This window comes from Triticum aestivum, chromosome 5B (genome assembly GCF_018294505.1).
Source record: "Triticum aestivum cultivar Chinese Spring chromosome 5B, IWGSC CS RefSeq v2.1, whole genome shotgun sequence".
In the NCBI taxonomy this organism is placed as follows: Eukaryota; Viridiplantae; Streptophyta; class Magnoliopsida; order Poales; family Poaceae; genus Triticum; species Triticum aestivum.
The window spans coordinates 549,093,878-549,104,343 of NC_057807.1; the positions used below are offsets into that span (position 1 = coordinate 549,093,878).

Genomic DNA, 10,466 nt, shown 5'->3' on the forward strand with positions numbered 1-10,466 from the left:
TCGCTTAGAAATCGGAAACCGGTACACCTGGGCCTGATACTCCGGCCACTCATCGTATACTCCTGGCGTAGCACTTGTTCTCCATCGAAGATCTATGCACCTACATCATCACACGAGTCGATGATATACAACATATATAGTTGAGCAACAGAAAGGGACAGACTTGGCAAAAATAGAAGCAACATATCATAAGCATAAACAACAAAGTTCATCGTATCCTAAATGCCCTAACTAGAGTGATCTTCGCCAGTCAAGGAGGACGGTCTAAATACATCACAAATAAAGTTTCGTCGTGCATAACTCAAAGTTTCGTCATACATAAAGTATGGACTAAACGGACACATTGTCATATATCAACAATCACAACATGTCATGCCATCCATCCAAGTCAGGGAGATAGTCCCCGAGCTTAGTGAAAGGCTTCAGGTCGAGACGCTGAGCGGCTACGTGTGTTCATACGTCTTCCCGCGACTTTTGTCCTTCTTGGTAGAACATCACTGTTTTTTCGATGACCTCCTTCATGATGATTTGGGCAAGTTCGCGCTGGATGTGATAGAACTCAGCTCGAAGTCGATGACCCTCGATATCTCCTAAGTCCTTTGCCAGATATGGGCATCGCCAGATCTAGGTGACATGTGAAGGTTTTGGTGATCCCGTCTATACTCTAGCATGTGGTGTAGGATATAGAATCCATCATTAAGAGAATCACTCGGTTGCTGGATGCAGCAGAAGTCGGTCTTATGGCTGAAGGTGGGCCTGCCGTTCCTCTTCTTCTTGTCCTTGATCTCTCCACCCCATATGCCATAGAAAAACATAGTACTATCAAGAACATAATTGATGTGGGTGTAATGCTTTTTGGTAATGTTCTTGGACGAGTCCAAGTAAAGAGCGTGGGAGTATCGGGGATAGAGGATGATGAGGACGGCGCGCCCGCCGCTGCGCAAAATAAGTACACCTCATATCCACGCGGATGACTTACAGTGGATGATAAGGCGAGAATGGCCTCCTTGTCCTTATTGGCGAGCATGAAATTGACGAGGTAGTCCCTCGTGTAAGGCACGAGAATGGCCTCCTTGTCCTTATTGGCGAGCATGAAATTGATGAGGTAGTCCCTCGCGTATTCACAGTGCTTTGCACAAACAGCCAAAAAGCCCTCGTGCATGAGGTATGGGTCAGCGACACAGATAAAAGGTATCTGCTCAACCCTGATGAGGTAGTTCATGTGCAAGGCATAAAGGCAGACAAACGTAAAATCCAGCTTCTTCAATTGAAACATATCAAAGATGAAATCGAATCGAAGGAAGAACTTCTCCGTGGGGAATGTGTCGACGTGCGACAATTGCCGCGTCACGTTAACCACGTAGAGTAGGTATCCTGGATTTTTCAAGGCGAGGCCATTCTGTATCCGCAGCACATCGTCATGAAGTCTCCTTACATCGTCAATCTGGAAGCTATCGCTGCTTTAGGTAGGATCCATTCACCGGCGATATGCCATTTTGCTGCACCGGGGATATCTATACGGTCTTGAACCCGAGGCTGCTGAGGCGGCTGGATCATACAAGAAGCTTTGTTGCCTTTCTTCGGTCTCTTCCTAGACTTCTTTGCAACTGGAAGGTCGTCCATAATACGTTCAAACTCCGGAGGTGTCAATTCAGGCACCGACTCATGACGCTCAAACCCTAAGTAGGCGCCAGTATTGACATACTGTTGAGTGTCATTGTCATCCTCATCCTCATCTATGGCGACGTCACCTGCGACTAATGGAGCCTCTTCCTCACCCCGTCCGCTATCACCCAGCACGACAACCGATGCTAATTGGGTAGGTTAGGTGTTGATGTTCATACCTAACTGCGTGCTCGTGCGTGTGCTCTCGGCCGCCTCCAGATGAAGCAGACTCTTTGGCCACAACAGGACCCACCCATTGCAATCACCAAGCCGCCGCGGGGTCTCGTTGTCATCCCCCCTAGTACCAGAGGAGCCAAATTCTCGTGGCCTGGTTTGACACTGGCCATGGAAACCTTGAAGATGTCCGGGGGGATCTGCCGGTTGTGGAACAATGGTTCCTTCAGCTCCATTATCGTCGCCTTCCCCAGGTGCACCTTCCGGTCGTCGATGGTGTACAATATGGTGCACGGGGTTTCGTCAGCCTGCAAAGAAAAGTCTGCGACATGGGACATCCGAAAGGCAACGAAAACGGAAGATTATACATTTATTGAAGAGAGCCGGTGTGATAGATACCGTGAGGGCGTCGAGCTCAGCCAAAGACCAAGCACCACCGAGCACGTCCAGTGCCGGAGCCGGTCCGGGAGCCGGTGCGGGAGCAGGTGCAGGTGCAGGTGCTGGTGCAACGCTAGTCGAGCTGCTCCCGAAGAAGTCAGCAAGGGGAAAGTCTGCTGCATTTTTTCTGGATTTTGCCTGCTCTAATTGAAAACGGCCGGAACCAAGACAGTAGACATATCTGCAAGCACCTGTTTTGTGGCAGCTACCGCTGTTGCGACAGTCTCAGATGATTTCTTCTCAACCGCAATCTCAACCTTCTTGTCAATGTTTTCTTCAGTTAACTTCCGTCTTTCCTTTCTCTCCTCCGTGGTCTCACGGTAATACTTCTTCCACGTGGCACCATCTCTGCCACCGTGCACACGTCCATACGACAATCGAGTCTCCACCGGGAGTCCTTTCAATATGTTCAATGCCCGGTTGAATGGAGTGTCCCACTTTAGCTTCGCCAACGCCTCAGACGGCGAGTTGCTTTCGGCCATAGTCCTATGCTTCTCTCTCTGCAAAAGGCACAAGGATTGTTTACAAATATGACCAACATGCAGTCGAATTGATCAGAAACTAAAATTACCAACAGTCTCATGAACTCCGTCGTGATCGCGTTCCTCTCTAAAACCTTCTTCACTGGGTCCCAACGGTGTCGGGCCCTGAGGACGTCACACTCCTGCAGGACGGTGAACTCCGCCAAGGGGTCTGGGATACCCAGACTCTCGGTTTCCGCATCCTCCTTGGCCCATATGGACCTCTTCCCGCTGTAACCACGGCTTCTGAGGTGGTGGCACCCAATGTTCCTCTGTTGAAGCCCCTTAATGTACTTCTGAGGTGGTGGCACCCAATGTTCCTCTGCCTCGCAAGCCGCCTTGAATATTTCAAAGTGCTCTTCCATGATTGTCGGATTATCCTTTACAATCTCGAAGTAGGGTTCCTTTTTGTTGACGATCCGATGTTTCACCCTTGCTTTCCAGGCGGCCAACGCGTCGCTAAACTTGCTCATGGCGTGTTTTTTTATCTTCATCATTGTCGGGTCCTTATCTGGATCTTTATAATCCTTTTCATTCCGACCCGGGAACAAGAATATCTGGTGCAACTTCTTTAGGAGGGAGGGCCTCATATTATCTATCTTCTTTAGTTTCTCTTTGTTGATGGTGGCGGCTATCCGTACGATGCAGCCTATTTGATTGCCGTAGCACGCGCGCGCTTCCGCGGGCGCGTTTGGCTCAAAATTGCCGTCGTCCACCTCCATGACCACTAGTCTAGTAGTCCTGAGCTTGTTAGGAACTCGTTGCCTCACTACAAGAAATATGTCAACTTGTGACCTTCTATCAGTGACCCTGGAAGAATTGGTCATAGATCTATGACCATTTCGGACCAATTGGTCAAAAGCTGTTCGGGGGGCTCCAAACCCTAAACCATTGCGACCATTTTTGGCAGAAAGGTCGTAAGTTCCTTACACGAAATGGTCATAAAGCAAACAGCGCTAGTCCGCTGCCTTATTTCTAGTTGTTAACGACCAATATAGATGGTCATAGCCTTGTAAATTGTGGTGGGTTGCGATGACTAGGCGCCATCTCATCAGTTTTGCCTATGTGTCATGTCCATGTGGCAGTTTTTGCCCTAGGTTGTGAAGCAACCTATATTTCTGTCATGGCCAAAATTCCCAAACAAATCTCATAAATTCTTTGGGTCATATCTTCGTCAAATATGTAAAAACCTTCCTTGCCTAGTTCAAAAATAATTCAAAAATATTCATTTTCCTATTCTGTTCAGAACAACAGTTTGTGAAGGAAGTACCACTTTGGCATGTCCAAATAGCATCCATTTTCTACAGTGCTTTCCTATGCCCAAATAACCATCCTCCACCAAATGCCAGCTCAATCGATTCATTATTTTGAGCCGAGCTTCAACATTCGTAGTTATGTCCAGTGTGGTAGTTTGCAAAGCAAGTACCACCTAGGCTCCTCCTTTTGAGCTGAAAATTTGTGAAAACGGTCTTCTTAGTAACTGATCATCCTCAGCCAAAACTCACGCCCATTAGCCATGTACATTTCCCGTACCGCTAATCAAACACTTGGCTGGTAATTCATGTTTGAGCATCGATTGGTCTCCTCGTGAGAATCTTATGTTGTAATTTTCTTCCTAGTACCAACCTGGGGAGTGCCCAACCCACTAGACATGCCTAGGCCGCCCAGAACACATGGCAATGCCACGGTCACGCGGTGACCATGCGGCGGGCATGCGAGTTTACGCGCTCTAGAGTTGGGGCCCTCGGCCACCGCCCAAACCTCGACGTATCGCCACCAAACCATGTATTTATGATTAAATAGGTCCTTATGTAACTAGAAATGATTTTTGGAAAAAATAAATAGCAAACTATGAGGCAGCTGCAGTTCAAATTTGACCCGCTTCCAGCTGAATCGGCAGAAATTTGTCTTTTTCATGAGAGGTCGATCAAAAAAGTTTACACTAGACCATTTTGTCAATTGTGCGTTAAATATGGCCTAGTATTTTATAAAAATGATTTGGTCCAATTTTGCAACAATTATTTGGTAGTTCCTTCACAAAAAAACCTCCTTTCGGGCACTGGAAAAATGGAAAATGGTTTTTTCGTCCAACGAAAATGAAAACTTCCTTAGGCAACATTGTTTTCCATTCAAATATGCACCCTTGTGCACAATATGAGATCATTTGAACAAACTATGCTATGAATGTGGCCATAAGATTGATCATTTGGCTTGAAAGCCATGAATCTTCACACTTGATAGCTCATTTCTGAGAACACTTTTTTAAAATAATTACCGTATTACAATTTTATTATTTTTCCTAGAAACTTGTTCACATATAATGACACAATGCGAAGGTTTTCCAATTTTTTGATTTTTTTGAATTTTTTATACCCGTTTCAAAATGCGGTCAAAACGTCGGGAATGACCATTGCTAGCTAGTGGTTGAATCTTGGAATTTTTTTGGTGTTTCTCTGATTAAATAGATACTTATGTACCTAGAAATGATTTTTGAAAAAAATAAATAGCAAACTATGAGGCATCTGCAGTTCAAATTTGACTCGCTTCCAACTGAATTGGCAGAAATTTGTCTTTTTCACCAGAGGTGGATCAAAATTTTTGACACCCTACCATTTGGTCAATTGTGCATTAAATATGTCCTAGTATTTTATAAAAATGGTTTGGTACAATTTTGCAACAATTATTTGGTAGTTCCTTCACAAAAAAACCTCCTTTCGGGCACTCGAAAAATGGAAAATGGTTTTTTCGTCCAACGAAAATGAAAACTTCCTTAGGCAACATTGTTTTCCATTCAAATATGCACCCTTGTGCACAATATGAGATCATTTGAACAAACTATGCTATGAATGTGGCCCTAAGATTGATCATTTGGCTTGAAAGCCATGAATCTTCACACTTGATAGCTCATTTCTGAGAACACTTTTTTAAAATAATTACCGTATTACAATTTTATTATTTTTCCTAGAAACTTGTTCACATATAATGACACAATGCGAAGGTTTTCCAATTTTTTGATTTTTTTGAATTTTTTATACCCGTTTCAAAATGCGGTCAAAACGTCGGGAATGACCATTGCTAGCTAGTGGTTGAATCTTGGAATTTTTTTGGTGTTTCTCTGATTAAATAGATACTTATGTACCTAGAAATGATTTTTGAAAAAAATAAATAGCAAACTATGAGGCATCTGCAGTTCAAATTTGACTCGCTTCCAACTGAATTGGCAGAAATTTGTCTTTTTCACCAGAGGTGGATCAAAATTTTTGACACCCTACCATTTGGTCAATTGTGCATTAAATATGTCCTAGTATTTTATAAAAATGGTTTGGTACAATTTTGCAACAATTATTTGGTAGTTCCTTCACAAAAAAACCTCCTTTCGGGCACTCGAAAAATGGAAAATGGTTTTTTCGTCCAACGAAAATGAAAACTTCCTTAGGCAACATTGTTTGCCATTCCAATATGCACCCTTGTGCACAATATGAGATCAGTTGAACAAACTATGCCATGAATGTGGCCATAAGATTGATCATTTGGCTTGAAAGCCATGAATCTTCACACTTCATAGCTCATTTCTGAGAACACTTTTTTAAAATAATTACCGTATTACAATTTTATTGTTTTTCCTGGTAAATTGGTCATATATAATGACACAATGCGAAGGTTTTCCAATTTTTTGATTTTTTTTTGAATTTTTTATGCCCGTTTCAAAATGCGGTCAAAACGGCGGGAATGACCGTTCCTAGCTAGTGGTTGAATCTTGGAATTTTTTTGGTGTTTCTCTGATTAGATAGATACTTATGTACCTAGAAATGATTTTTGGAAAAAATAAATAGCAAACTATGAGGCAGCTGTAGTTCAAATTTGACCCGCTTCCAGCTGAATCGGCGGGAATTTGTCTTTTTCACCAGAGGTGGATCAAAATTTTTGACACCCAACCATTTTGTCAATTGTGCATTAAATATGGCCTAGTATTTTATAAAAATGATTTGGTCCAATTTTGTAACAATTATTTGGTAGTTCCTTCACAAAAAAACCTCCTTTCGGGCACTCGAAAAATGGAAAATGGTTTTTTCGTCCAACGAAAATGAAAACTTCCTTAGGCAACATTGTTTGCCATTCCAATATGCACCCTTGTGCACAATATGAGATCATTTTTTGAATTTTACATGTGAAAACCTAGAAAAAAAGAATGCTCAGGGATTCTTTTTCTGAAACATTAATTGTCTTTTTGATGAGAGGTGAATCAAAAGCATTTTACATTTTAAGATTTGGTAAACTGTACCTAAAATGTTGTCTTATAGTTTTGGAAAATGGTGTAGTGCCATTTTGAAAGAAATATTTGGCAGATTATTCACAAAAAAGGAATTTTGTCACTCCGAAAATAGAAAATGATTTTTCCCCTAAAAACTCATTTCTCATAACACTTTTTAAAGATAATTGTCTTATTCCAATTCCAAGTTTGTTAGTTTTCCTAAAAAACTAGGTCACATTTGCTGACACAATGAGAATGTTTTTATTTTTTTGAATTCTCGTATCATAAAACTGTTTATATGATTCAACATCTTATTTTTAATTGATTAAGACCAATTTAGATGGTCATAACGTGTACTGGGCTCTGATTGGTCCATGAGCATGTCACGCGGATCGTGCCTTCAGCGCCGTCGGATGCTCCTCTCCAGATCCAGATCCGACGGTAGCCCTTTCTCCCTCACCCCCTTTTTGTCTAAAAAAGGAAACTCCCTCCCGCACGCGAACCCTAGCGTTGTCTCCCAACCCCTCTCGAGATCCAGATCCACCACCCCTCTCCTTCTCCCCTCGCCGCCTCGCCTCCCCTCTCCCTCTCCCCTCGCCGCCTCGCCTTCCCTCGCCGCCGCACCGCCCATCGCCTCCTGCACCCCCCCACCTGACCTTCTCCCCCTCCCCTCCCCTCCCCTCCCGTGTCCCCATCCCATCGAAAGCCTAAGTGGCGGCAGCCGCCATTGTAAAGGGACGCACGGGGCAGCGCATCAGGCTCTACGTCCGGAGCACCATCCTCGGCTTCAAGAGGTGAGCAGCCCCGTTCTTGGCCATGCTCTCACCGGATCTGGCGATTCATTTCATGGTGAGATTGGGCGGCGCACTGATGGCGATGTGGGGGGTTGATCTGCAGGTCGAAGTCGAACCAGTACGAGAGCACGTCGCTGGTGCAGGTCGAGGGGGTGAACACCAAGGAGGACGTGGCGTGGTACGGTGTCGCCGTGACGGAAGAAGCCTCCTCTGCTCTGCTCTGCTCGCCGGTACGGACCCCCAACCCCTTCCTCCCGCCCTGGCCGGCCGGCCGAGGTTCTGATTGGATCCCCTCTCGCGCTTCGTCCCCGGGTCGGCCGGCTCTCCCACCTCTGTTTGCATCCCGTCCAGCTAGCCGATTGACCGCTGGTGCCCTGTTCGCTCACGCACGGGGCACGCTAGCCAGCTGATCCTGTCCGGCGTGTCTAGTAGTAATAGACGACGACATGTTCTCTACTTATCAACTCTGTTACTTCTGCGCATCTGGACAGTGTGCTGCTTATTAAGGGGTCTAAAACGTCTTATATTCGTTAACAGAGGGACGACACCCACTACCGCTGCCTCTGGGGCAAGATCACCTGCCCGCACGGCAACTCCGGCGTCGTCCACGCCCAGTTCAAGTCCAATCTCCCCGTCGAGTCCATGGTCAGTGCCTGCCCGCCCGTAGTTTTCTTGATGGTGCTTTTTGCTGAGGCTGTTTGTTGCTTTGCGTTGTGTGCAGGGGCGCAAGGTCAGAGTGTTCATGTACCCGAGCAGCATCTAAAGTTAGCATCTGATGCACTATCCCTGATGATGTTTGTTTAAGGCTGTTGCTTTGCTCTGTGTGATTTTACTCTAGCATGTGTGTTGCATTTTGTCCTACGCCTTGAGAATGACTAGGATTTATGTTATAGAATTCCAAGTGTAGTCGCAATATATAACATGCCTAAAGTATATGGACTTGTGAAGTGTGTCCATCGAGAGTAGATAGACTATTTCTTTCATGATTCATCTATATATGCTGCTCTTATATGCTAGTTTGTATCTGGATGTCTTATGCATGACAGAAGTTTGTGAAATGCAATGTTTTTCTGTTGTGGTCTGTTTGATGGGGATTGATGCACATGTAGGTCATATCTCTGTGTGTTTGGACCGAGGGAACAACACTAGCTTATTAGCTTACTTTTCATCAAATACTAGTATTAGTTGAGATGTAGATGGACTGTTTCTTTCACGATTTTATCGATATACAGCTGTTTACATGTTTTTTATCTGGATGTCTTATACATGACAGAAGCTTGTGAATTGAAATGTTTCTTTTGTGGTCTGTCTGATGAGGATCGATGCATGTGTGGATCATATATCCCTGTGTGTTTTGGATCTAAGAACTAGCTTATTAGCATACCTTTTTATCAAGTACTACTAATTTAGGTGTAGATGGACTATTTCTTGCATGATTCATCAATATGCAGATATTATGCCGTTTACATGCATGCTTGTATATGGATGTCTATTGGTGTATATGGATTTTCTTTCAAGATCCATCAATATGCAGTTATATACATGTTAGTATCTGGATGTTTATATTACATAATAAGGTTTTCTACAAATTAGTAAGGTAGTGGTTTCAGCTGCTGCATTGTTGCTTATATTTGATACTACACAATGTGACTGGAGTTTATTGTGATTTGCAGAAGATAGAATCTGGATGCAATTGCTTTGATATTCCTGTTTGGCCCCCAGGCATGCTCATGAAGTACAATGAGGTGTCCTCATCTGACTATTTCGCCAATGGGTAAGCCTCACTGCCAATCTTTCAAGTAGTAGTAGTACGGTGTCACTATCATCTCTGTTTGTATATAAGTACGCCACTGTTGAGGTTTAGCTATCTCTGTTATGGTGTTGATCTGAATCATGCTTTTCTATATGTGGCAGCGAACTGGCTACCCTCGTGTAGTTGAGCAATTATTATCCATACATGCCCAGTGCATGCCTAAATCCTGAGTTTTATTTTTAAACACCTCTTCTGTCTGTGCCTAATACATGCCCAGATATGTGCAGTGCCTATTGTAATTGTCAAGTGTGAATTCTGTATATGAGGTGTGTTCTCCTTGTAGTAATTTCTAGTAGCCTGCTTGTTATGTGTAGAGTGCACAACACATTACGTGTATTGAGGATGAAATGGTCAGAGTATGGCATTTTCAATTTAACTTACTTTTTTGGTGTTGAGCTGTCGATAAATTGGTGTTGGTACCATGATTAATACACTCAATACACTCTACTTGTTTTCCTGTATAGTTTTCTTACTTGTTTTCCTTTATGCATTCACTCTTTTTCAGGAGCTCCAAGCCTATTTTTTTCCTTTATGTTCACTCTTTTACAGGAGCTCCAGTCCTAATTTTTCTGAGTGTGAAGCCATGAAGCCAAGTGCGAAGCAGTGAATGCTGGAGAGAGATGATGCTAAAGAGATGCCCTTCCTGTAGGTCTGCACATAAGCGGAAGTTCCTGGGTATACAAGATTCGATGGTTAAACTGGTTGATGTGATGTGAATGAGTGTATGGAAACTGGTTGTGTGATGTGAATGAGTGTATGTAGTTTCATGTGTTCTGTTCTGTATAGCATATTGTAATAAACTTATTTTA

The 10,466-nt window shown here is 43.7% G+C and overlaps 1 pseudogene; it reads left to right on the plus strand.

The window, feature by feature from the left end:
• LOC123115006 (60S ribosomal protein L35a-1-like) overlaps positions 1-8,607 on the plus strand; it is a 59,511-nt pseudogene extending 50,904 nt beyond the window's left edge.
• The last annotated feature ends 1,859 nt before the right edge of the window (positions 8,608-10,466 follow it).